We start from the raw sequence: 25,893 nt of genomic DNA, 5'->3' as shown, positions 1-25,893 counted from the left end.
CGACCGGCAACGATGATGATGGCAGAATGAACGACTCTTCTGCTGTTGACCTCGTCAAAAGGATATCCGAGCCGGGCTGCTGCCCGAGCGCCGGAAGCGTCGTTCCACCCAAGAAAAGGGGCCACCCCAAAACAGTCAACTTCACGCACGATTTTTGCACGGCTGGCCTGCGGGGCCTTAAAGGTGGCAACCGAAAGGCAACTCAGTTTTTATGCTTCCATCGCCTTCCAACGGCAGGCCTACGTATGTTTGGCCGTGTTTTCTTTTCGCCATGTTTGCTCACTCAGCTTCCCTCCTTAGCCGGTGGAACTCGTCCCACACCGGGCGGCCACACGTGGTGTGCGATGTGAAACTCTGCCTCGTTCCTGGAAGAACGCAAAAAAAAAGCGTTCCTCCTTACGCGGGGCGAAAACTCTCAGTTTTCAAGGTCTCGGCCACACTTGGGTGGATTAAATGGCTGCCCGCCAGCCAAGTCTGTGCCGGTGCCGGGGGCTAACAGAAGGCCCAATTTTTGTCGCCCAAGTCGATTTTCCCTCAACTTTGCGCTGCGCCTGACACTCCGGCCGCCGAAACAGCGTGCCATCGATTTCAAAAACTCCGGTCTGGCCCACTGGCCTACGCCCCGCTGTGCTCGGGACAGAAGTTCTTGGAAGTGGCCTCGGTTGGGCCGATGTTTTCGGTTCACTTTTGGCGACAGCCCGGGCAACAGGAAGCTCTCCGATTCCGGGCGGTGGTCCAAGGCGCGCGCCGTGTGTCAGCAAAACGCTGACGCCACCAGAGCTGAAAGCTGCGTTCGATCGAACGTATATTAACGCACCGTTAGCGCCCCGGACCCGGCCCCGAACCCGGCCCCGGGCCACTCTTTGGCAGCAGACGGAGACTTCGGAGAACCGTCCCATCACCGGCGGGGCTTTTGAAGCCCACGGGCCCCCAGCAGGCTCACCGAGCGCCGCACCGAGCTAGACAGACAGACGGCTGCCGTCAGCAAACGCAGCCGAAAATGGACTGCCAACGGACGTTGGCCAATAAAAGTTTCGGCGTTCGGCGCAACTTCGACATGTCTGGGTGCTCAAGGACGAAAATTTTGGACGCCCAGACGCTCGAGCCCCGGCCGGTCGAAGAAGTTCTCGAAGGGTTGGGTTTCGGCCAACGGCGACGATCGAAACCTTCCGCAAATCCATCAAACCGAGCGGCCATCCGGCCGACCGAAAAAGGGGTATTTTAGCATAGCAATCGCTAAGTGAATCATCACAAATTGCTCGTCCTCTGCCGTAAAGTGGCCGGCCAGAACCGGAGTAGGTATTCCGATGCTCGATGCCTGAGCCGAAATATGTTCGAAGAATTGTCAAAAATGAAAATTAAAAGCAATTCCCTTCCAGCTATCCGTTCCGGAGAGAGAGAGACAGAAAGAGAGTCTACTAAGAAATTGACGTAAGAATCTCCACAGTGGCCTCGCAGACAGAGCCCGAGTATGTCGCATATCCAATTGATGTTGTAATTCCCATCCGGTCCCCGGCCCGGAAGTGGCGCTAGGCTCGTGGTGTTTTTCCGCTTCCCACCCGGATCCGGATGGCACGTGGCCGTCGGCGACATGGGGCTTGATTTCCGGTAAAATTCCGCTCCAATTCCGCATCCGGGGATCCTTTTAACAGGTTCCCACTCTCTCGTACTGAGATTCTCGGTGGCGCCGGAAAATCCTTTCCGGCGGCCAACAAACCGTGCGTGTGGTCGGAGTTTCTGTTTACGTTGCCTGAGCGATGGGCGAGGTGGACCCGCAGGCTAACCCGTGGCATTTCGCGTAACAGGATGTTTTTTGTTCACCGTTTGTGTACTCTGTTTGAACGAAGCCACTAATGATTTGATGATGATGATGATGCTACGAAAACCCGTGGGCCGCGTCGTCAAATACCGCATCAACAATTTTCTTTTCAACCATGTTGAGCCATGTTTCGAGTAAATGTTGAGTTTCAGTTGAAAACAATTTGACTCCCGATTATGTTTATCGCGCTTTAAGCTTGCGGATTAAAATCTTTCGTGGTTAATTGATAAAACATTGCTCCTTCGGGCCCCGCTCTAGGATTTGGTGAAATTTTTCCACCGATCGATACGATTCGTCGGTAGCTTATCGACAGGGCCTCGCCCTGACCATCTTCAGACGGGTCAAACGATGCGGAAGCATCATCCTCCCAGCGGCAAGCTCAGCAGCCCTTTCGGGGAGGGTATTTTTAAATAAAGCTGTCTGCCGGCGATGCTGGACCGGCCTTATCGTGCCCCTTCTGCTTTCCATAGTCAAATCCAAGGCCCGGAAAACCTGTTGAAAGCCCCTCCAGGTAGCGCGGCCCGATGCTGATAAAGAACGGTTTCACCCGAACGTTATGCTTCGCTGGCCCACGCTCGTCGACCGACAGGCTCCTGCACACATATTGCCGCCGGGCTTTCGCCTCGGAAGGATGCGGCGGGGACCGGGCCGGGTCGGCCGGTGAACCCAGCCTTCCCCAAGAATGGGGCCGCCCACGGCAGCGCCTTGGCAACAAAGTGGCAAGAGTCAGCTTCTGTGGCTAACAAGCAAAGTTTCTTGCACACGGGGACCTCCCGGGGACGCTCCGCGCGACATCCGGCCCTCTTTCTACCTGCTGCCGCCGGCATGATGGACTTTCGGAGTTGACTTGCCAAAACGAAGACGACGACGCCGGCACCATCATATCATTATTGCAACAAGTGCTTCAAGCGGTGAAGTGAATCTTTCGCCGAATCTTTCGAGAAAAATGTTCGTCGGCCCCGGCCGGGTCCCAAACGAGCGTCTGCAAAGTTTTGTCTGCTTCCCGGTGTGCTGGAAAACCGTTGGGTGCCGGCGGGTTGGGATTGGGTGGAAATTTACCGCAAACTCAGAACCCCTCGGGGGGTGGGCGGGATGGAACCATCGGTTGGCCAAGCATTTATTTATGCTCCTCCGGATGCATTCACGCTGGCCACGCTGAGCTTGGATCCTTTAAAAGCTTCCTTCGGTGTTCTTTTCCGTTCGCTTGCGGAACTTTAGACGGCGGCCTCGCCCTGCTGCCCCCGACGGATTCATAAATGGAAACCCCGTGCTCTCGGGCCGGTCATGGATGATTGATTTGATGTTTTCCGAATTTTCCAAAGCGCTTTAGAGACGACCGGACCGGACCGGCCCGGGTGGCCGGCGGGGAGGCTGCGATCGGTCGCGACCGTTAAATTGATTTGGGTGTTGAGTCGGAACTTTGTGGTAGTCTATCAAACCACTGGCCCGCGTTTGCGTTTCCCATTTTCCGGATGATTTACGCAAAGTGGCGGACCTTCGTCTCTAGGTGGACCTTCCAAATCAGCATCCGCGCCGTTAGAAAATGCACTAACGCTGAACTTCTAGTCGCAGAGGTCTTTGGAGGGATGCAAAAGTTTCAGAAGACAGTGTTTCCACTCATCTCGATGAAGTATGTGGAAAGTTTTCATCTTCAAAGTTTATTTCGACTGAGCGAAGGCAATGGCTTTCATAACTTTCTTTGCGACACTGCTTGATGACGTCCTAATGCAAAAGATTGAATAACGTGACAAAATTAAAACTAATATTTAAACTAACTTTCTTTTTTCCCTTAATCTTTTATTTACAGGTAAGAAAACATCAATATGCATAGGGTCAGATGTCGGTACGACTTTGTAGCTGGAGCTCTGTTGGATCGAAATTATTTAACATCGATATGGTAATTTTGAAACCAAACCCTCGTTATTTCGTTTGTAATAGTGAGTTATTACCACCTTAATACGATATTAACCGTATCATAGTTTGCAGATAAGCTGAGATATTCAATCGTAGAAATGGCGCAAAGCAATCAATCGGACTTTCGGGGGCATGTTTCCTTCTCACGTCACGAAAACATTCCGTGCCGATGACATAAATGAAATGAACAAGTTATTCGCATCAAGCTTCACTTCGCGTGACAGGACACTGAAGCACCATTTCGCGTCTTGTTTTGTTCGACAAAAACTGCTCTCTTTTTTCGTACGCCATTCTGTCTGCCAACGCGCTTCGATCCGTGCCGTGCTGCAAGTGAAAGCGAAGCCACGATGGGCGAACGACGTCCGGCAACACGTCCTGTGACAACTTTATGTTGCCCACTTGACTAATACATCATTCATTCACCACATACACTCGCTAGTGGTCCCTGAATAGAAACGGAAGCCCTGAAAGGACGCATTCAGACGCCCCGGCGTCCTGCTGAATGCGAACGGTGCGGACACCGATTCACGTTCGCAGAAAGCAACTGCAGCACTCGGGGTGATAAGTTCGGGAGAAAAATGTCGAACACTGTCTCCACCGGACATCTCGCGCGAACGGCTGGGGCGGACACGGCCAGCGTCCCAAAATAGGACACTCCGAGCACCCGGGCGGTTCGGGTGGCGCGCGTGAGACGAATGGACGCTCTCCTGTCTGGGTCACCGCCATTCCAGCCAGCCAAGGACCCGCCCGTTCGTTCGTCCGTGCAGGTCGCGTCAACGATCCCGCCGAAAGCGATACTTCATCTTTAATGCACCAAACGACACCAGCCCTAGCCCAGCCCCTGAGCTTTCTCGTGACGGAAAGATAAAAGCTGGCGACCTCCTTGGGAACGGAGCAAAGCATGGCCCACGGTCGTGGAAAGTGGTCGTTAGCTATACCTGGCCCCTACTATTTTACTATTCTCGAGTGAACTTTTCCGCGGAGGGTTGCACGATTGCATGCGCAGGTTGACCTCCAGCCGAAGGGAAAAGCAACTTCCAAACAGCAAAACGGAAACGGTTTCCGTCCAGACGAAAGGAAGGTGCAACACTTGCCGTTCCGGCACGCGACAAGCACGCGGATAATGGAAATTCGGAATATTTCGTCCGCATTCTTTGCATTTCGTTTTGGTGCCATTATTTTGGGAACGTAAAATTTCGTCTCCACGAATTTTTCATTAACGTACTTTTGATATTCAAATTCGCCAGGATTTGAACTCAGGTGGTCATTAAAATAGCTTTGAAGCTGCAAGAAAACACCCATTGCCGGTTTTTACTCTTCTTATCAAATGCAATCCTCAATTTTGCGGCGCAAGAGAAATTAAAATTGGTCAATTTGTTCTCCCAGCAGCCGAGTTTTGGCCGGATGTCTGCAACAACCTTCGGTCAGTGCAACAACCTTCGGTCACAGGATTTTCTAACCTCCCCTCAGAAGATTGGGTCACGGAAAGTAAACTTTTCGTGAGAGCTGGACCCAGCAGCCAGACGGCCAGGCCGGAGCTGCTGGACGGCTGAACCGCAGCGCAGCAGATCGTCTCAAGTAGTATTATAATTAAGCAAAATTCATTAACGGATAATGAGAGGAAGTATGCACGGTTTTTGGGTGGACGATCGCCCCGGCCGACACAAAAAAAGGAAAATGAAACAAAAACGAATAACGGACACGAGCTGGTCCGGAATATGAAATCGTGAAAGACCGAAAACGGAGCGAAGGAAAAGAATTTGGCTTCCGTTCCGTGCGCCACCAGGCGGCTCCATCGGCTCGCTGAAGCTCTCGTGTCGGGGCTGCTCTCCAGTCGGATGGTGCCACGGACGATCACATTTCTCAAGTGAGCGGAAATTAATTTTTTGGCAGAATCCGCTCCACGCCCAGACTCCGGCTCCGGGGATTTTGCTTCGCTCACTCACAGTGAACGCGCGCGCGGTCCACAGGAAACCGCGGTCAACGAACCCCGGTCTTCCTTCTTGCGTTCGTGCCGGGGGCGCCGGGAAGTGTTTGCCAAGTTTTGCCACCCCGACCGAAACTAGACCGAGCGGCGCAACGAACGCACGAAGAAGAGCCGGGTCGGTGGAAAATAACGTCACTTTCGCCGTTTATTCAAAGTTTCATGCTGTCTCGCCAGCCGCTGGAACCCACTTTGCTTATTTGCCGTGCAGACACGACATAAAGAAAGCATAAAACTACCCGAATGCTGCACCCGACGCGGTTCGGAATACATCAGCGCGCGAAACACCGTCGCGTGTCCGCCGGGAAGTGGCAAAAAGCGCGGAGACGATGGAGAAAAAATAATAAACACGGCACACGGCAGGTAACGACGGCACACAACACATGCTGCCCGTGGCACCGTATGGTCCTTAGAGCACCCGAGGTCGACTCCACACCAGGCACACGTTCATCATCACCCGAACCGCGGGCCCAATGTCGTTGATCCTGGTTTGACTCCTTGACATTTGGAATTTTTCCGGACAGGAAATCGAATAGAAAGGGAACCGTGGGCTTCACGTCACTAACAAAACTCTTCATCAAGTCGGAACCATTTCGAAGATACACTTGATTTTTCATATCCAACAAAAAACGGGGTTGACCCCGTTACACTTTTCTACCCTGCCCCGGGGTCTCAATCGCCAGTCATTACACCGCCGGAGGCAAGGCATTTTCACCACATTTCCGCCACCAGACCGTGACCGGGCGCCATTTGCTCTCACTTTGTTTTGTTTTTCGTGTCACCAAAATCGTTGCATTTTTTAGCGCACACGAAAGACCCAGAACCCAGACTGGGTCCGCCCCCCACGAAACTACCAATCCCGAGGCCATTACTCCTTTCTCTGTGGTCTGTTTGTTTATTTACTGTTTTTTTTTTTTTGTCGCTTTCTGCAGTGGAAAACCGGACGGACGTGCGGTGCTACAATGAATATTTACACGCTTCCTTTCGCGGGTCGCGCCGGATGGCATATTTTGGCTCTCGGACCTCAGCTCCGATGATTTCCGATGGGTTGTTTCCCTCCCAAAACGCGAGACGCTAGAGGACGGCGCGGGTCGATGTCGAGGGCATTGGAAAACATTTGTCGGGAAAATGGAGACGGGACGGGCATCCCGTCCGAACGAGCTAAAAGGACCTTCGCCAGTTTTTGTCGCCCTCTTTAGGTCACCGGACGATGATTTTTGGGTGCCCCACTTCCCTACGGTGGGGCGGTGGTTTGGGTGGTTGCTCTTCCGATATAGGGGCCACCGGCCGGCCAGGGAAGCATTAGTTGATTGGCTCTCGGCGAGCATTGCCCGCTGTTATTTAGAAAGCAAACAATTCGACTTTAGACAAACGCCGAAAATTTAGAGCAGACCCTAGGTAGGATTTTAGTTTAACTAGAATCGTATTCAGTTCGACAACGAGATCGATAAGTTAACAAAAGGTCCCTGTTCTATTAGCCAAAAGTTTGATACTTTCTTCCAATTCAAACAAAGCTGCTATATTATCCTATGAGCTGCTCGAGGCCAAACCAACCCAACATGTGCTCCGACGCTGGCCAGCCATTCACTTAAAAACCGATCAAAACTATGGCCCATTCGGTACGATGTTTCGAAAGCTCTCGATAACCACGTCGATGACGACGATAGCAGTAAAAAGGAGAACGTGTCAACGCACGTACCAGGGCAGGACTCGCCATTCGATCCACCCCGGGAGCATCCTGGCTCGACGGATGAGTTATTGGAAAAGAAAGGGAAAAGGCATCGCCGCCGAAGGTTCGAAAGATAAATGGATCCGCTCGCCGTGATCAACAAAATCTGATGTGCTTTCCGCCCGCTCCGAGGACGACCTCGCAGGACGATGGAAGGGCCGGCTCTCGCTCACTCCGCCCCGAGTTGACAGGTGACAGCTTCTCGCCGGAGAGCCAACCGGGTTTTTATTTTATCTCTCCTCGCGGATGTCCTTGGCTCCCAAGCGGGTCCGGTGGAGCAGTCAGGTAACTGGGCGACCGGATGATATCGCATTTCCGTTCACGACACGTTAAATTAAAGCCCCAACCGGGCGAAGCCCCAACCGGGCGAAGCCCCAAGGGGGCGAAGACGACGGAGGACACCGTCTGCCCGCACGGGGTAGTCTGGACCGGAGTCTGTGCGTAACAGGTCCTGATCGAACGGCAACATGAGGTGATCAAACTGACTACCTTGGCCGACCGATCGGGCGCGTGGGGTGACGTCCCGTAATCCTTTCGGGTGGCACGGTGCCACCCGAGACAGGATAGCTGATGATGAAGGATAATTTTCACTGCGCACCGACTGACACTTGGCTCGGTGCACAAAGACCGCTGCTTGACGCTGCCGAGAAGCTCAATGGGTTTCGTTGAAATCCGTCAACCACAACCCCTGCCATCCCGGTGCCGGGTGGTGGGTGGGTAGGTGCCAATGGCCGCTCCAGTAGCTAAGGTTTCATAGGTGACGGCCCGCGTGTCTTTTAACGGAACACAGCTCAGCTCTTAGTGCCGGCGTCGGGATAAATCCTTCTTTTCTGCCGGGCGATGATGCGACCGAAATGGGGCTCCGATCGCCGAGGCTGTCATCCTTCCGCCAGAGGAATTACGAAGTGCCAAATAGTGTTCTCGTCCCGGACGCCCCGCCCGGATTATTAATTATTCATTCACGACGACACAACAACATCACCGCCACCGTGTTGAACGATGATCCATCCATCAAACGCTGGAGCGTTAGAGCCGGAATGGTTTGCCGGTTGCCATTGTGTCTCGAGTGGTGCCGCTTTTCGGGCACATCCTAACCCCTCCGCCATCGGTGAAATTTTCTCCCGGCGCGTCATAAACTTCGAAAGGATATCCTATTCGGCAAAGCCGCACGGCTTCGGCAAACGCCGTGACGCCGGGGATTGAAATTTCAAACGCGTTTGATGAGTTTCGAAAGATGACGACTCCAGCTCCGGTTCCGGCCTCTTTCTCCGGTCCTCGGGTGTGTATCATTTGCGGTCTGCAGTGGGTCTGAGTGCGTGAGCGACGGTTGTTGGCAGCCCATCGTCGGGCAGCTTATCTTACGGTGTCTAAACCATTTTCGCGAGCGAGGATTATCGAACAGTGTCTTAGCCTCGGCGAGTATGCGTGTGATTATCCGGAACGTAGGCATTGATCTTGGCCCGCTTGTGCCGGGAGATTGACAAGCCGGGCTAAGCCATTCGCGGAAAACCGAACCACGCGCGTTATCCTAAACAGAACCTGAACCTCCCGAGTGGGGCCGTGGGATGCTCGCCGAAAGGACTCTCCGGCTTTGTTCTTTCCAGTCCCGGGTAATTGTGGGGAAAGATTCAGCTTAACTTGGTTTCGAGTTGCAACTCCGCTACCGTGTTCCAACTCAATTAGCCCTGATCGGCCCTGGGCGTCCCGAACGAGCGCCCTGTTCTGGGTGGCTTCTAAAAGTGGCTCCATTTGCCAACTTCCTGCGGTGCGAAACCTAAATCTACCCCTATTCAACACCTTGGCCGCGGTGGTTGGTGCCTCGCGGAACCCGTTAACCGCCGGATCATCAACCGGCTGCCAGGTGTCGCCATTCGGTTGCGCCCGGGATTAGCGAAAGGAAGAGGTGCGTAATTAAATTCAATCCACCGAATGCTGCAGCCCGATCATCGAAAGTTGGTCCTCCCAGGAAGGGCGACCGTACCCGCCCAAAGGACGACAGGTCGGAAGCATGACAAACTTTAATTTAATGACACATGCGACCGAAGGAACACATGCTTCCCACTTGGGTACGCCAACAGTGCTCCGTCCAGCACATCCTGCCGGGGCCAATGCACCCGTTAACTCGGGGTAGACCGTACCGTCGGAGCGATTATTGCAGCGTGGCTCCGAACGACTAAAGTTGCTCCTGTGCCAGCGGGACCACAACGCCACCGAGACCGCGGTGGCAGAAATACAAATTTATGTTCATTAAACATTAAACGATTCCGGTGGCTGCTGCCCCGAGAGAGAGAGAGAGAGACAGAGACGAATGTGTGGCGGTTTTCACTTAAAATTCCCAAACTCCAAGCTCCGCACGCTCCCACTTCCCGGCCGGATCGAGGATACCGATCAAGGATCAACCGCAAACAACGCATCCGAATGTTTTCAATTAGAGTCTGCAGCTTCCCGTCGCCGTCGTCGTCGTCGTCGGCGTATTTCCCGCGGGGTTATCGTTTCCATTTCGCACGAAAACCGCGCGAATTTTGGCCGGGTCCTGGGGTGAGTTTTCCTCGCTTGCACAGACCCTGAGACACTGAATGGGCGGCAGTGGGCCTTTCTCGCGCCGTCGACAAAGACGAAACGAGCAAAGAGCGGGATGTCCGACCGGATGTTTTGCTTTGCTCCCTTCGACGGCTTTCGAAGCGGGCCGTGCGCTTTGAGTCCCGTTTCGGGGTTTCCGTTCGCACCACGATTTTCCGTTTCGCACGATGAAAAAAAAAGGTGAAACACGAAACAGAAAACCACTCACCGGGTCGGGACGGGAAAACGGGCAGCCGACGGTGTCGTTGACATTTCCGCTCGTGCTTTTCGCCATCGATGGATGGATGGCGGGGGGGGTGCCGTGGGCAGGGCGCTGGAAAAACCCGGGCAGACGGTGTACGGTGAAAAGGAAACAGACCAACACCAGGCGGCGGGTTGCTGGGTAGCACCGGCGAAGGATGAATCGAAATGAAAATTTATTAAATTGAAGGTTTAATTTGGCGTGTAGTCGATGGAGTCGAGATTTGTCGGCCCAAGCCCAAGCCATCTGGGGGCTCCGTCTCGCGTCAACCTGTTAGCAACCGGCGGAACCGGGGTTTGATGAACCGCCTTCGTTCGCGCGGGCTGATTGGCGGACGATTGTTGGCCACCGGGTTCTTTGCGGTTGACGAAGGTCCCGCCACTCGGGGCTTAACACGGGAGGTTTGAAAGCCGGTGCGAGACCAACGCGAATGTCGTGGAAAATTGTCGAATTGTCGAAACCGCAAATGGTGGCCATTGAAGAACAATTTGTTCAAAGTACACAGAATAAAAATTCGTTTTTAAATCATGACGGTGGTCGTCCAGTTATGAACCTTTTTAAATGGATTTGAGTTTTTTTGCCGAACAGTTTCATAGGTAAAAGTTTTTCTATAAACCGTTTAATATTGATCAACCTTTCGAAACAGATCAAGCGATACTTTTTATAGGTCTCTCCTTAAAATGGATGCCTTTCAATGTTTCACCGCAAACGCAAAGCATTCTACTTCGCAGGTGATGATGGGAGAGTTTTTCAATCAACAAACTTGTTGCCAAGAAAGACATCACACGTTGGGAGCTCGGAACATAAAAAGGACCTTAAATTGAAGTGCCACTATCACCGTGCACTATTTTAAAGCGCTCCGCACCACAAAAACCCCACCATCGGAGCGAGTGGAGCGAGTGTCACTTAATGAACGGTGTTCCTCCGGTTCCTTCGGCTAATAATCGTTAATCGGCGTGAAGCCAGACACCGCTCTAATCCGCCCGAGGCCGGGGCAAACATTTCCCTCCTCCGAGGACCGGCCCAACCAATTGCGACAATCGAACCACGTAACGATCATAATTTCTCACCCCGCCCAGGGTTGGGTTGGGTTGGCGGCGGAAAAACCCCGTAAAAGATGATGTTCGGTTCGGAAGCACCGAAAATAAAACGGTGAGCTCCATAACCATTTTCCGTTGCACTTTCCATTTTCATCGCCCCGCGGGTCTGGGTCCTGCTGGTCCTGCTTGGTTTGTTTAACTCTCCGGGCACACGTGGCTCCGGATTGCATCCGGGGAAACCCACTGAGCGGATTCCCAGTGGCCCATTATTGAATCACGTCGTCGTCGTCGTCGTCGCTCGCTCCGGATGCTCTTGTCTATCGCCATGGCACCGCACACCACCACGTCGTCATCATTGGGTTGGCAACGTAATCATCACCCGGGACGGCAGCTTAAAGCGCCGACTACCCGCCTAGGAGCGTCGTTCGATGCAAATAACGATCAGCGCTTTTGCTTTCCCCATTTTCGATCGATTTTCCCGAACCGGGGCCCCGTGCACCGGGCTTCGATCGTCCTTATTTTTATCGTCTTTATGCTTTCGCCTTCCCTTTTTTGCGCCGTGTGCATACTTTTATTAGATCAGCTCCCCTGGCAGGCAGCGAAAGGGCCCGCCCTGGCAGGGTCTCCTCTCTTGGATGCGGTTCCCACGCGAGGCCCTTGCTGGGCCGGAGTAAATAGAACCAGACCGACGACCGTGCACGTGTGTCTGTGTTTTGGCAAAGCTCTGGCCCCTTATCCTGGCCACACTCCTTGCGCGCCGAAACCGCATCCACTTCGTGCGCTGCTTGGTTGGTCCGGTTTATCGCCAGACAGCGCCCCTGGCACCGCGGGCCCCGCTGCCCGATGTTTTTATGGCCGATCCACAGCCGATACACTGCACACAATGTGACGTGCGACAGGAAAAGCGACGTTCGTTCCGTGGGAAAATGTATTTTCCGTGGCCCGCTCCACACGAATCCGGCCGACCCTCGATGGCAGACGACGATGGCAGACGGCGGATCCCGATGACGCCTTGCAGAGCCTTGTCGCACCCGGGCCGCCCCACCCGCCTCCATCGAGGGTGACCGCATTGTCCTCTGCCGTCGGAAGCGTTCTCCCCAGTGGCGCCCGTGCAAGGACCTTTGGGAAGTGGGAAGGACATGCCGGCGTGAGTGTGTATTCCGATGGTAGAAACTGCGATTTGCCGAAGCGCCAAATTTACTATTCCCTCTCGTCCTAGGCGTCCTTTTGGGGCGAAGTGTTACGCTTTCAATCAAACTTTCGCCCTCGTTCTGGTGGATGACGTTATGACGCTTTCCCCTTACTGCAGCGAGAACGGTGAGAGTTTTCCATTTAATGTAAACATAATTAGGTGAAACTTTTGCATCGTACTACGTTCGATAAACAAGGGAACAGGATAAGGGCATTGCTAAGGAAAACTGTTTCCATTTCAACAAGCCACTGTAGTGTTTATCTATTTGTTTAACTTAAATCAAAACTAAGTAGAGAGTAAGGGTAATTCAGCAATAGTTACTTCCATTTGTTTATTTTGACGTGAAAGAGATTAGCAAAGAAGATTTAAGGTTGTATTGGGTTGTAATTGACTTTTCTCTTTGCCCATGTCCCTTGTTAGAGAAACACACTGCCGTTAAATTATCGGAGCCACTAAATCTATAAGAGGTTCCCGCTAAGTGGACACTGAGATAATGACCCATATAGTAAGAATTGGAAAATCAAAACAATATAAATGAACTGTTGTATTTGTTTCCATAATTTAAGTAAACATTCCTCAATCACAAGTAACGCTAATTTGGCTACTACCTCTTTGGTAGATTTAAACTCAAATTCTTTTGGCCATCGCTAGCAGCGAACGGCGATCACATTCCTCGAATGCGCCCCTCGGAGCTGCAAATCGGCAACAAAATCCATCCATCCCCGGGCTTAACCCCTTCTGCGTTCGCAACCGCCAGGACACGAACCCCACGGCCAGGATGCCTTGCGGCGTGCCATGATCCCGACAATTTGTGTTCATTTGTTCAACTGAATCCGGGCGCCATCCGGAGCGAGCATTCTCTTGCGTCCGCCCGGGCGCACGCACACAGCCAAAGTAATCCTTTCTCGCCTCAGCCACAACTTCCGCCGGAGGCCCTCGGGGCCCGCACAGGACGGTGCTCCGTCCGCACCGGGCCAAACTTTGGCCCAAGAAAGGGACGACTTCCGTTTAAGCTTTTACTTTCTGGTTGGCTTTCGGTGGAGCAAAGCCCGGACTCGCTCTCTCTCTATCTCTCTCGCTCGGTCTGCGCCGCCAGCAGCAGCCGGATTCTATTTTCGTTGGAGGAAGGATGAAACATTTACTTACGTCCTTCAGCCCCCGAGGCACCGTCCCTCGGTGCCGCACCGCGACATAAAAACCCGATCCAACAAGACAAGCTGTCTCGTCCTTGTCGGGCACGGTGGAGATGTTCGGGTGGAGCGTCGTGCTCGTGCCGCTCACCGGTGCACACGGATTCGCCCTGCCGGTCCTTATCATCCCGATACAACCTAAATGTCCTGCCTGCGCACCGCCTGCCACCGATACGAAAGGAAATTCAATGCGCCCCGGCAAAGCATCGGGTGAAAGCACAGGAACGATGGTGCCTTGGTCCTCGCGCCAGACTTCTTGCTAGTGAGAGAGACAGAGAGAGAGAGAGAGAGAGAGAGAACGAAAGAGGAGACTTTTCCATTTTTTAGAGGTACATTAACCTTTACCGCCTCGTTCGTGGTCTCGCGCTCCCCCCTTCGGTGCTGGTCCTGGTCCCGGGGTGTCCCGTTCGTCGCTGGAGTCTGTTTTCGTCGGTTTCGCCCGGTTTTTGATTTGAATGTTTTTCGTCCTCCTCCGGCGGGAGTCTGAGCGCCAACGAAACTACCGACCGTAACCCACCCACCGGCACAAACCCTTTTGCCCTCCCAAACCCCGGGTCCGGGTTCAGGCCCGGTCAGGGAGAAGCTACAACATGGAAGCGCTCGGTGCATGGAAATCACCGAAATCACCGGTCCCTCGGTTTCCTCTCGGTGCCCCGTGGGAACCACACCGAGGGGCCAAAGACCCATTTCCGATAATCATCGAGACCTGGTGGCGGATAAAAAGCTTGTTTCGAGACGCGCATTCCCGGGCCGGGGATTTTTCCTTTCGACAATTTTCCCGTTCGCTGCACGCCCAACCTTGACGGTGGCCATTTATTTGTTGGCGGTGAAGCTTTTCTTCCCCTTTTGCGGGATGCATTTGCCCTAAGATGAGGGACCGTGCCCCATGCCTGCTGGCTGGTGTTAAGCTGGCTGCTCTGGAGGGTCGTCGTAATGTTTATCCTTCTTATCCTTCGGAGCGGCTGCATTTCTGGGGATCGCCACACTTTTTTGAAGGGTTTTTTTTTGGCTTGTTTGCCATTCCCTCGGTTGAGTTCGACTTCTGTAGTGCCCTTAATATAGCCCCCGCTGTGTGGCCGTTTATTGGGTGGAATAATTAGGTTTGGCAAATGCGAAGCACTCGGCACGGGTGGGAAAATGGCACAAAACTAATGTTGATTAAATGTTTCTGTTAGTTTTAGTTTCAATTGGTCCACTTTGTTCCCTTCACAAAAATCCGTAAGTACTTAAAATCCTTAAAGGTGGTCTCCGTTGGGGAACAAAATAAAGAAATTTGGTATGCCAGCTGGTGATAGCCAATTCACATTAACCATGTGGTGGGTCATTTTCGAATATTTAAAATTCATTTCAAGGTGGACAGTTTGCCACACTACGAATAAACTATTGCAAGACCGAGTAAATCGGGAAGAGAATCGGTTCCGGAAAGGCCGGGCTCTGTGCTTTCCAACGGCAAACATCTCTCAACCAAACAGTTTCCCATCTTCAAACAATTTGCTCGAAGCGAAAACACAACCGAAAATAAATATTGTGGAAAAACACAACTTTTTCCGACTCCTCAGAAGCGCTGGGCAGACCGGATGATTAATGGAGTGCACTGCCGAGAACGAAAGCAGATGGACAAATTACCTTCAAATTAAAATTTGCGCCCGCCAGCTACAAGAGCCGTTGCCGTTGGGCCAACGAAGTCTGGACACACCAAAGCAAAGCCGTGCGAGGGCTCTGCACGGATCATCGCTAATAGACACTTCCCTGACGAAAGCTATTCGCGCAAAAGATGGTTTAATTGGTAATCATTTATTTAGACCGCCAAAAAGCCTCCCATTAACACGAACCACCACGTCGTTGGCTCTTGTTTGCCCGTCCATCAGGTATGGGCCGGCCAAACAAGGCCGGACTAAGTGATGTTGTAATTTTTGTAGATAAGAAAAGGTATTCTCGGTAAGTCTTCTCATCTCTCTCTCTCGGTCTCGGCCACGAAGAGTTTGGCGGAATTTTTGTTTTGTTTGCTGTTTAGGAACCGTGTTTCGAAAGTCTTCTCTCCATTTGCCGGCTGCCATTCGTGGAAGCGACTTTGGATACATACAGATGTTCTTCCGAAACGCGCCTGGCAACCGTGTTGGCATTTCGTGCTGGGCCGACATCCACCCAATGTCCACCGGGCCGTGGCGCGGATATGCGTTGCCCTTTTGAGCCACGGCTCGGCCACGGCTTCCTGCCATAATCGAATTCATTTCCGTTTTCTCGGCGCACTCGCGCGTCAGACGTGCCCCGAGCCAGCTCACAGACCGGTGCCTATCCGGCAGGGAAACTGTATCCCCCGCCGGTGCCACTCGGGCGCTGTGGGCTGCGGGCGACCGAGGCCAATCGATTTCGTTGCGTATAAAATGTAGGCCAACGGAGATAAGTTATGCTGGCGCGCGGTATCGATGCGCAAGTCGCTTCACCTCACCTGACGGTCGGCGCAAGCATTCGGACTCGGACGGACGCGAAGGAAGTGAAAGAATGGCGATAAAAATCCCCGCTTTTTATTGGAGAGCCATTCTATGGGTCGCATTTCGACATCCCACAGTCGAGTTGTCGGGTGATAATTTATGCTCACAAATGTGAACAAAATAATACAAAATCGGCATGGTATTTTTATATAGCTAATACGCGCCTGTTAGTCAGTTAAAAGTTTGTTTTAAATCACAAATCCATTGATGGTTTACAATAAGCGCGTCTTATGCCATTAAAAATACGGTAGAGCGAAAGGAAATTATGCAACCCGTAACTCGGGGCGGCTTGAGTTGAAGTCTGCGCACGATGCGTAAGAATTTCGATTCACACGTCCCCCTTTGGGGGTGCCCTCCCCTCACTCTGTCCCCATCGGCCCCCTAGCAGGAGTAGCCCGCGGGGTGGCGATGATGATTAACCGGGCTATCAGTGGCGGGTTGCGATTGCACATCGACCGCCGCCGCCATCGACGGTGCACCGCACGCCGGAAGACACGCAGCAACATTATGGTGCTAAGTGCGTGTGGCAACCGACAAACACAGCTTACCCTTGCCTCAGCCGTCCGCCCGTTCCGTCCGTTCCTCAGCATTCCGTCGGAGGGGGGTTCCGTCGATGGTGCGAGAGTTCGATCATAATTTTATTCTTCTTTTGGAGTCAAGGTCTGAGGAAATGTAAACCGAACCGAACCGAACTGCAACGGAAATTCCCCACGGCGGCCGACCGATAAGTTGACCATCGGAACAGACGTCTGGTGGTCGATATGGACGCGGTGGAACTGAGTGATGTTTTAGCAGAACTCCAACCACCTAAAGTGTTTGTGTAAAATCTGATAATTTCACATTCTCTCCCCCATATTATTTCTTACTGCTTTCATCATGAGGACTACGAAGCGTATTCTGATTGGCAATTTTTGTATACGCACCCGCTTAATTGTACTTATTCCTTGCGGTGGAAGAACTTCACGTACTCACTGTTCAACGTCTTCACTGAGCCGCGCATTAAATATCCATTATCATTGCGCAACGGTTGTCCCAGCCGCGCTGGAAATAATAAATTTTACAGCAATATGGTGCGACGAAAACATACCATAAATTGTGTCCACCGTGTCTCTCTCTCTCTCCCTCTATCTGTCGGGTTCTTTCTCCCGCCGGGACATGCATTTCCATTAATTCCACCCGGCGACCAGGTCAGCGGCACTTTGCAAAAATAGTTACCCCGTAAAGTCGTAAAGTTTTTTTTTAACCCACAAACCCCCACGGACACGGTCTGCCATCTTTGCCGCACGTCACCCGAATTCTCCGCGCCTTCCCGCGACCCCTCCGATTCGACCCGGTCAGGGCGCGTCGTGACGTGAAATCCGAGCGAAAGGTGAATTTGCCTACGACGACGCACGTAACCTACTTCCAGCGTTCGGTGGTTTTTGTTTTTTTTTTTTATTCGCCCCGCTTGTGGTTGTGTTTATTGAACACGCGGGGGGGAGGGCTTTTAAAACCAACCCAAAACATTAACACGCACACATGCACACGGCACGGCGTCGATCGCGAATTGTGCAGAAAGTGCATTGCGGCGATGGCGGACCACTAAAAATGCCGGCGAAGGTCGCCCGGACAAGATTATCTCATTCATAAATAATTAATTTGCCGGGTGCGTGCGTGCGTGCGTGTTCGTGAATCACGGAGGACGATGGTGATCGTGCGTGCGATTTGTGATCTCAATTAGGAAGTTCGGTGTTAGCAAATTTCGTTAAACGTAAGATTAGTAACTTTACTTTATGTGTACTCTTCCGCTGGCTTGTTTTAACTATCTCTCGGCTGAATGTTTCGAAACCTTGTTCGCGATCGTTTCTGCTGGTAGATCGACGCCCCGACGGAACCGAAACGGAATGAGCTCCCCGGCTGACAGTTAATTAAAAACCTATCAGCATAGTTCGCCGACCGGTCGCTGGTTAAATCGATAACGTGTGATTAGTGTGTCGGGTTAGATCCCCGGGCGAGCTAATCTCGTGTCAAGTTAAGCAAGAGCATAAAAAGTTACACCAAAACGGCAAAGCGCCAACAGGTCAACGGGCAGCAGCAGGAAACTTGTTCTGAAACGTTAAAAAAAATGGTGCCAGATTCTATAAGAGCAATAATAATAGAAAATTCATAGAAAATTGGAATTTGACACGAATCATTAGGCTTTAGACCTTTCAGAGTTGTTTTTATTGTTTATATATTTTGGCCTCCACTGGCGCATCCTGAATTGGTCGTATTTTCTGATTAATTCAAAACAATCTGCTCTTCGTGATATGCTTCTCTTGAAAATGCTCATGTCGTTTTGCTTGCATAAATTAATATTAATTTGATTTTTCATACGTCCATATCAAGTTTTTGGAAAAAAATACACCGGAATCGTTGCAAATGTATACACTAGACCGGTAGCATTAATGGGACATTTTGGGCCCCATCATATTTTGATGTTTTCATCACCCCATCACCCGAAGGCCCCCCAACCCGAAGGGGTCTACTCGCCGTGCTTCGGTGTGTCCTTGTCGCGAAACGCCAACCGATGGGCAAACCCGTCGCTGCCGCATGACTGGTAAAGAAAACAAGACGTGCGCAACACGTGACCGAAACCGAAACTTCGATGCTCAGCTCGCGCCACTAAGATGAAGCAATCATCGGAAGGGCTCGCGGTACGCCATTACTATGCATTATGCGTCCGCCTGTCCCACACAACCGTGACCGGCCGGGCCGGGCCGGGACTTTGAGAAATGCAAATGGTTTGACAAAACAAAATTCGTTGGAAAAACCAAAGCAAAACAGTGGCCGACTTTCGGGCGAACGAAACTCACGGAACAACTTACGGAAACTCCCAAATCGCGAGCATCGGAGCGAAAATCGGCATCTCGTGAGGCCGGGCTTACCTTCACTTCTATTTTCGGGCCCGAGTGCACCCAACATTAGACATTGCGTCACATCACTCACAGGCCACAGGTTCCCCCTTCCCTTGAGCTGAGCCGGGGACACGATCCCACAGCCGGTAGCGATCAATCACGCGAACGCGGTGAAACCTCCGGCGGCAAAGATCGACAGACGCGACAGCATACGAAACAAAAAAAAATGGTAAAACACAAATGGACACCAAAAACCCAAAGCAAAACACAGAAAAAACACGGGACTCGGGCACACATACTACCGTCGTGGGCACTACAAATTGAGTCCCCAAAACGTGGGGTGCATTGTGATCGCCTCGGGGTTGCTGTTTTTCGATTTGTTCCTTTTGCGCCGCGGAAATTAAACTTTTTTTATCACCTAAACCGTTCGAGGGTCTATTTTGCCTACTATGGTTGTGTGTCCGTTACTGTGTGCGGTAAACCGGTTCGGCGGTCATTAACAACCTGCTCCAAAGCAATAGGAGGCGATGGAGAACACCAAACTCAAATACCGAGTCATCGAAGCAAGCGTAAGACAAATAGAAACCAAAACAAAACCGAAACCCCTATCTCCGACGCGTGCCTGTGGCTGTGTGCATGCATTTCCTAATGTGTGCGCCGAAACGTCGAACCGGCGGTGACATTGACACAGAAACACTGGCGTGAGTGGCGCACTTTTTTGTCACCTCACGAAACACGAAACAGATGGAACGCGTGGCCAGCGCTTGACATAATCCGTTGTGACAGCGAAAGACGGATGATTCGTTGTGTTAATTTATTTTCGATTTGTTTGAGCGAAGCAAATTCGGCTCCCATCATCAGAAAGGGAACACACCGCCAAACGCGGGGTTTAAACGAAACGGTTTAACGGTTGTGCTGCTGTTGTTGTGGTTTCGAGAAGCGATTGTTTACGGTTGTGTTTCGTATCGTACAAATGAGGTGACGACACGGAGACACTAATCGAGATACAATTCGGCAAGTACGAGGGCTGTTCAAAAATTTGTGCGACATTAGTATTTCCGCGGGTTCCCTTTGTCCGATTTTCGAATTTTTAATGACGTTAGGTTGCTACACATGTCAGTGACTTGTGGTGAAAAGTTCGGTCATTTTGAGTAATCAGTCATTTTTTGACAGCTTTTTTACTGTGCACGTGTCTTGGCTCATCGTCGATTTTGCTCTACCTCGAAAAAGAGATGGGCCGCAGAATCTTTCTCAATTTTTTGTAAAAATTAAATTAAATTAAAGGAGCACAACGCATTCGAAATGTTTACTGTGGCTTATGGTGAAGCTATTAAGACCAAAAACAGAGTTTATCGGTGTTTCAAATTTTTTTCAGAGTGCCTAGAAGATCCATCTTTGGTCGAATGTGAACAGTTTTGCTTACAGTTTTCTTCGATTGCAGGGTCATGTGATGCAACTGAGTTGCTGCCAAAGGATAGAACAGTCAATAAAGAATATTTCCTACAAGTTATGCACAATTCGCCTGAAACAATCCGTACACAAAAATCGATGATGGGCCAAAACACGCCCAAGCAAAACAGCTGTCAAAAATTAACTGATTACTCAAAATGGCCGAACTTTCTACCATAAGTAACTGATATGTGTAGCAACCTAACGTCATTAAAAAATCAAAAATTGGATATACGTAGTCCGTGGAAATGCAAAGGTCGCAAAAAGTTTGGAACAGCGCTCGTATGCCCTGCATCTTCCTGGAAGTGGCTATTCTGTGGGATTATTGAAGCTTCTCTATCCTTTGCGGAATTAGCATTGAATTGTTTTTAATCGAATTTAAGTTGATAATTTTCTTTAACTCGATTAGTCTAATTAAAGTGGCTAAACAATTGGTTACCTTGAGGCCTCCATTTTACAGTGCAGATTGAACCTTTTCTAACCACTTAATACTATTATGGAGCGCGCTTAAAGCTCGCTTCATTGTTCATTTATTTAAGCGGTTCGGCTATTGTACTTTCCATGACACCATCGACCACCGAATTAAGGAGCTGGAAGTTCATCTTTTCTAACCAGCAAATTGGACCGACTTGCGCCGCAGGCTACGTGTACCGGGTGCCAACAGAAGAGCATGCTCCTTTGAAGCGCACCTTCGGATCAACTTCGCATTTCAACTCCTGAGCTGCCACTCGATTGTTGTGTATCGAATTTGGCCGTTAGCAAAACAATCGAGCCAAGCCGAAAGAAAACATTTGTCAAAGCAACACCTTCCGCGCCACACGGCCAAGTTGCGTTGGTGGTGGTGGTGATGCCGAAGCTTTCCTATTGCGCACCGCATTCGTTGTCCGGCCCCGTGGAAAGAGAAGGAAAAAAGTCACGACCACCACCCTCTCCAGGTGGCACAGTTATAATTTCGGCACAACAACAACGCGCTCTCAAGGACACCTCCGAGGAGAGCTGTGGCGAGGTTTGTGTTGTTTTGATTTTTGTGCGTTTGTTGTCCATTTGTTGCCTATCGGTGGCGAACGGCGAAACAGCCGCCATCCGGTCTGTGGTCGATCGGTCAATGGTTGTGGTGTTGTGGCGTTGGCGGCCATCGCCATCGAAGGACCATCGGAAAAAGGGTTGCCGTGAAGGTCGGAACGATCGATGTCGAGAGACACAAATCCCGCCAACGTAAACACGGTGTGATGTAACAAAGTGCAAAGCGTGGCGTTTCGTTAAGAACACCCAAGAAAATGAATCGAATCCAAAGCTTGAAGATGTTCCCGAGCGGATGTTCAAGTTTTCATCCGTCGTCCGGCAAAAACAATGATTCATTCGAAGCGGCTGTTCATTAAACTATTCATCACTTCGTTTCCGATACTCGAACCGCGCGCACTTGCGAAGGGCTTCGCTCGCCTTCTTACCAATCCTGAATAAATTAAAATCTTCATAATTTATTCTACGGCCGGGCGCGGACGCGGCACTTCCGTGCAGCCCTGGCGGCCCCCATCATTAGCTATTCGCCACGCGGCGGCCGCCCGAGGGATCCACGGGGGCCATTATTTATTCGCTGACCGATCCAGACCAGACCAGACCAACAGTTCGACCGCCTAGAACCCGGCGCCGTTTCATGCTTGCTTTCATTAATCAACATCATAACGAGACCCCAAGTCAGCGGCCATCAGCAACTGGAGCGAACTGGAGAAACCGTGAAGGCACGCCGCACTTCCTGAGGGTGTCCATGCAGCAGCAGGTTCGCTGCGCCTCGCGACATGTTAGGTCAACCCTAGGAGTGATTTTATTGCATTCCACACTACAGGTAGCAGCTGGCCGATGGCTGGCTCATAAATCTGCCGGAAGATAGGGCTGTTTTCCTGTTCACCTGACGCACTTTTCCTGCGACGATCACGTCCCGTGGGGGATTTTGTGCCGTCATTATTGCTGTTGCCATCAGCGGGTTGCTCATAAAACAAGTGGTTTGCAGCCGCATTTGCATAGAACATCTCTCGAAAGGCGAGTAGGGTGTTTGGCAACGATCGCTTCTCTAGGGCTACACTGCAGATCACTCGTGGCGTCCAATAGAAGCCATCGTTAAGCTCGTATTTTTTGCTACAAACAGAGCATAAATAAATCGCAAATCGCAAATTTGATGGGAAATTACTTTAAATAATTGAACACGAGCATTACAGTGGGATGGTAAACATATTTCTTCCTAAATCGAATTCTCCGCGTTTGCTTCTCTTACACCCCTCAAGGTAATGCCAGGCATTCCTCTAGACGGAAAACATAGCATCTTTCGTTCGCTTTCCCATTCGCCATTTGGAAATGAAGATGCTCGCGCCTCACTGCAACCGGTAACATGGCTCCGGCACTTGTCTTTGCCAGCCCCAGGCCCATCCATCATCCATCGTTGCACGCGAATAATGATCGCATTAATTAATTACAACTCTTCACCCAACATTATGCACCTCGAGCTGCACCTCAACCAGCGCTGGCTCTGTCTATGGCGCTCTGCTAGGAGGGATGAAGGGAAATCGATCAGGGAAACCGGCCGCTCGGTGGCGTTGCAGAAAAACAACACAGGCAGGCAGGCAGGCAGGCCCTCCTGTCCTGTCGAAGGGCCTCGTGCCCGGTATGGCTTCGGAGGAAAGTGAAAAGAAAATCAAATTTCACTCACCACACTCAGACTAGCGAGAGACAAGTCAAGTTTGCTATCGAGGCGCAGGCCAAAACAATTGCCCGAGAAATTGCGGACAAGAATTTCACACCTTCCCAGAGGAGCCTGAGATCAGATCGTTCGGGATATGGAATGCAAATCGGGGCGCGTGCGAAACGACGCTGAATGCATTTGCCCTATCGAACCCTCTATCTTACATCCTGCTTGTAAGCTTATCGATCTACTTCGCGCTGTTCGAGAATGGCAATCCGATTGGGCTACTATCGCCCCCGGTAGACCAGGAAACACTCAATTATCGTGCGTTGTGTAACGAGATGACAAAAAAACTGACTTCCTTTGCACGACAATTCGATTGGATGTGAAACTGAAACATCTTGATGGTTTTGAGGGAGTTAATGGGTTTACTTTGCATATCGGCCCACGATTCACGACGCCCGGTGGAGATCGTATTTTATTCTTACCGCTTTATCGCGAAACGGGAACAAAACTGCGATTGTGACGCAGATTACCCTCAACATAGTCCCATATCCCTATGCTTTAGCTATTTATAAAAACCGAACAATAAAACTCTTGAAACGTGCTGTAACAATCTATCGCGTATTGCGGCATAAAATGTTCTAGCAACGAACGAAAAAAGATTTTTGCGCCCCCGGGTGGACTCGAACCACCAACCTTTCGGTTAACAGCCGAACGCGCTAACCGATTGCGCCACGAAGGCTGCTTGCGCGGATGGCAGCTAATTAGCGACCACAACATGAGCACTTTCTGCCGGCCCTTCAACGGTCCGCCCGCTTTTTTAGAATTCTTATCTTTTGCCCACGCACTCACTTCAAGGTCGACCGATGGGCGACTTAATCTGGGCCCATTAGAAAGCCGCCTCCCAAGCCGCCTCCCAAGCCGCCTCCCAAGCCGCCTGGCTGCGCTGGGTAAGGAGAGAGAAATCTCACGATCAGCGCCCGACGGTCCCAATCATAACCGTCAATCAGCAATGTGGCGCGCTTGTGGCGCTTTTTTGTGCAATGATGGGGCGAAGGAAAATCGATAGCCCGGGCCGAGTGGTGCCTGCCAGCAGCGGCGCCATGCAACGTGGGAGAAAGCAAACAAGAAATTTGCAAACAAAACAACAACAGGCGCCACCCACCGACCGGAACGAAATGCGAATCGCGCTGCCCAGTGAATAGGAAACAAAATGTGTTCACTTTCGTAGACACACGAGGTGACGCTTCGCTGCGGGAACCGCTGCCCGGCTGCTCCCAGAAGGAAAGAGCCTCCGTAGAAGCAGAGGAAAGTCTTGACGCGTTGTATCGCCTTATCAAGGCGCAATGGGCGAGTCGGGCGATTTCCTCTCTCGCTGGCCCGTAGTAGCGACGAGAAAGGCCATCATTGAATCGTTGAATTCGGAATTCGGGATCTTTATTAGTATTCGATTCCAATACCAAAACGTTTGTTTGAGAATGAGACACAAATGATACAGCTTTACAAAAAAAATGTGTATTGTTTTCAGGCTACAACAACATTGTCAGGCTTCGCAAAAAAGCCATTTTGAACATTTTGAATCCACGTGTGGACCCAGGACTTTCCCATCTATACGCTCCTCATTGAGGTATATTTTAGTGATGTTAAAATCTGAAACATAACGACCCCATCATAACATGATATCTTGTTTATGCTCTGCTCACTGAACTCCGGTTCGGTAGCGGCGTAGCAACGGGCCCAATAGACGTTCCAGGAACATAGGTCACAACAAAACATGCATTATTACCGGGGCTTACGTCAGCCACACGCATCGCTACCGCCCCAAAAACGCTTCCGGACATGCGGAGCGGACCAGCGCGTGCGGGAGATCCTTCCCTCGATCCGAATTCTGGGGGCGGCGGCTCGAGAACATGTAAAGCCAAAAAAGAAGCGAAGCAAATTGCTTGTAAATGAAAGGCAAAAAGCTCCCTCCACCACCGGGTACCACGAATCGATTCCTTCGAGACGCTGGGGCCGATGGCAATGAAAATTGGCTTTCAAGAATGTGGCCCGCCCGAAAAAACCGCAGCACGGGAAGCGGAACGGAAACCTGCGCCTAAGCCATCGCCCCGGACCTCCGGCTCTTTTTGGGGCATGTTTTAAATTTTCCCCGAACATCGGTTCTGCGGCATCGGATATTGCCGGTTTCCCTGGCGCCTGCAGGACATTTGTGGCATCGGCGCTCGGTGTTTGGAATTAGCAAAACCATTTTCGAGACTCCATTTCCAGTGCGCCTTCAGGGCGCGGGCAGGGGCCATGGAAAATCTCTGCCCTGCTGCTGCTTCCCCGAAATCGGATATGCGCTTTTCCGTCCCCATCGGACCCGGGCAGGGTTTGGTGGGGTTGGTTTCGCCGTCCCCGGGTTGGAGCGGAAATGAAGATCTCGCCACTGAAATCGAAACCACGACTTTTGCCCGGCGCTTGGTTGGCCTCATTTTCGATTTCACAAAGTCCGTCCACCGGGTCCGGGTTGGGAAACTCACGCACTGGAAAATGGCAACCCATCGGTGGGGTGCGTGCGGCCAGAAGCACAAGTGACAGTGCCGGCCGGGCCGGGAAACCGGATCCGGGGCAGACCGATGGCCGCTGGTCGCATTTGGCCACTTACGCAGAAAACCGGAAATTCTTCTTTCCCTTTTCATGACCACCTTTCGATTCGCGACGCGACAGT

At 51.4% G+C, this 25,893-nt stretch overlaps 1 non-coding gene across 1 annotated transcript; it reads right to left on the bottom strand.

Moving 5' to 3' along the window:
• Nucleotides 1–23,851: 23,851 nt before the first annotated feature.
• On the bottom strand, nucleotides 23,852–23,925 carry Trnan-guu (transfer RNA asparagine (anticodon GUU)). Its single transcript has one exon. It is a non-coding gene; the product is annotated as a tRNA-Asn (tRNA).
• Between the last annotated feature and the right edge of the window lie 1,968 nt (nucleotides 23,926–25,893).

Source organism: Anopheles bellator, chromosome 1, assembly GCF_943735745.2.
Source record: "Anopheles bellator chromosome 1, idAnoBellAS_SP24_06.2, whole genome shotgun sequence".
In the NCBI taxonomy this organism is placed as follows: domain Eukaryota; kingdom Metazoa; phylum Arthropoda; class Insecta; order Diptera; family Culicidae; genus Anopheles; species Anopheles bellator.
Note: the sequence above shows the minus strand (reverse complement) of the source record. Positions and strands in the feature narration are given on the sequence as shown.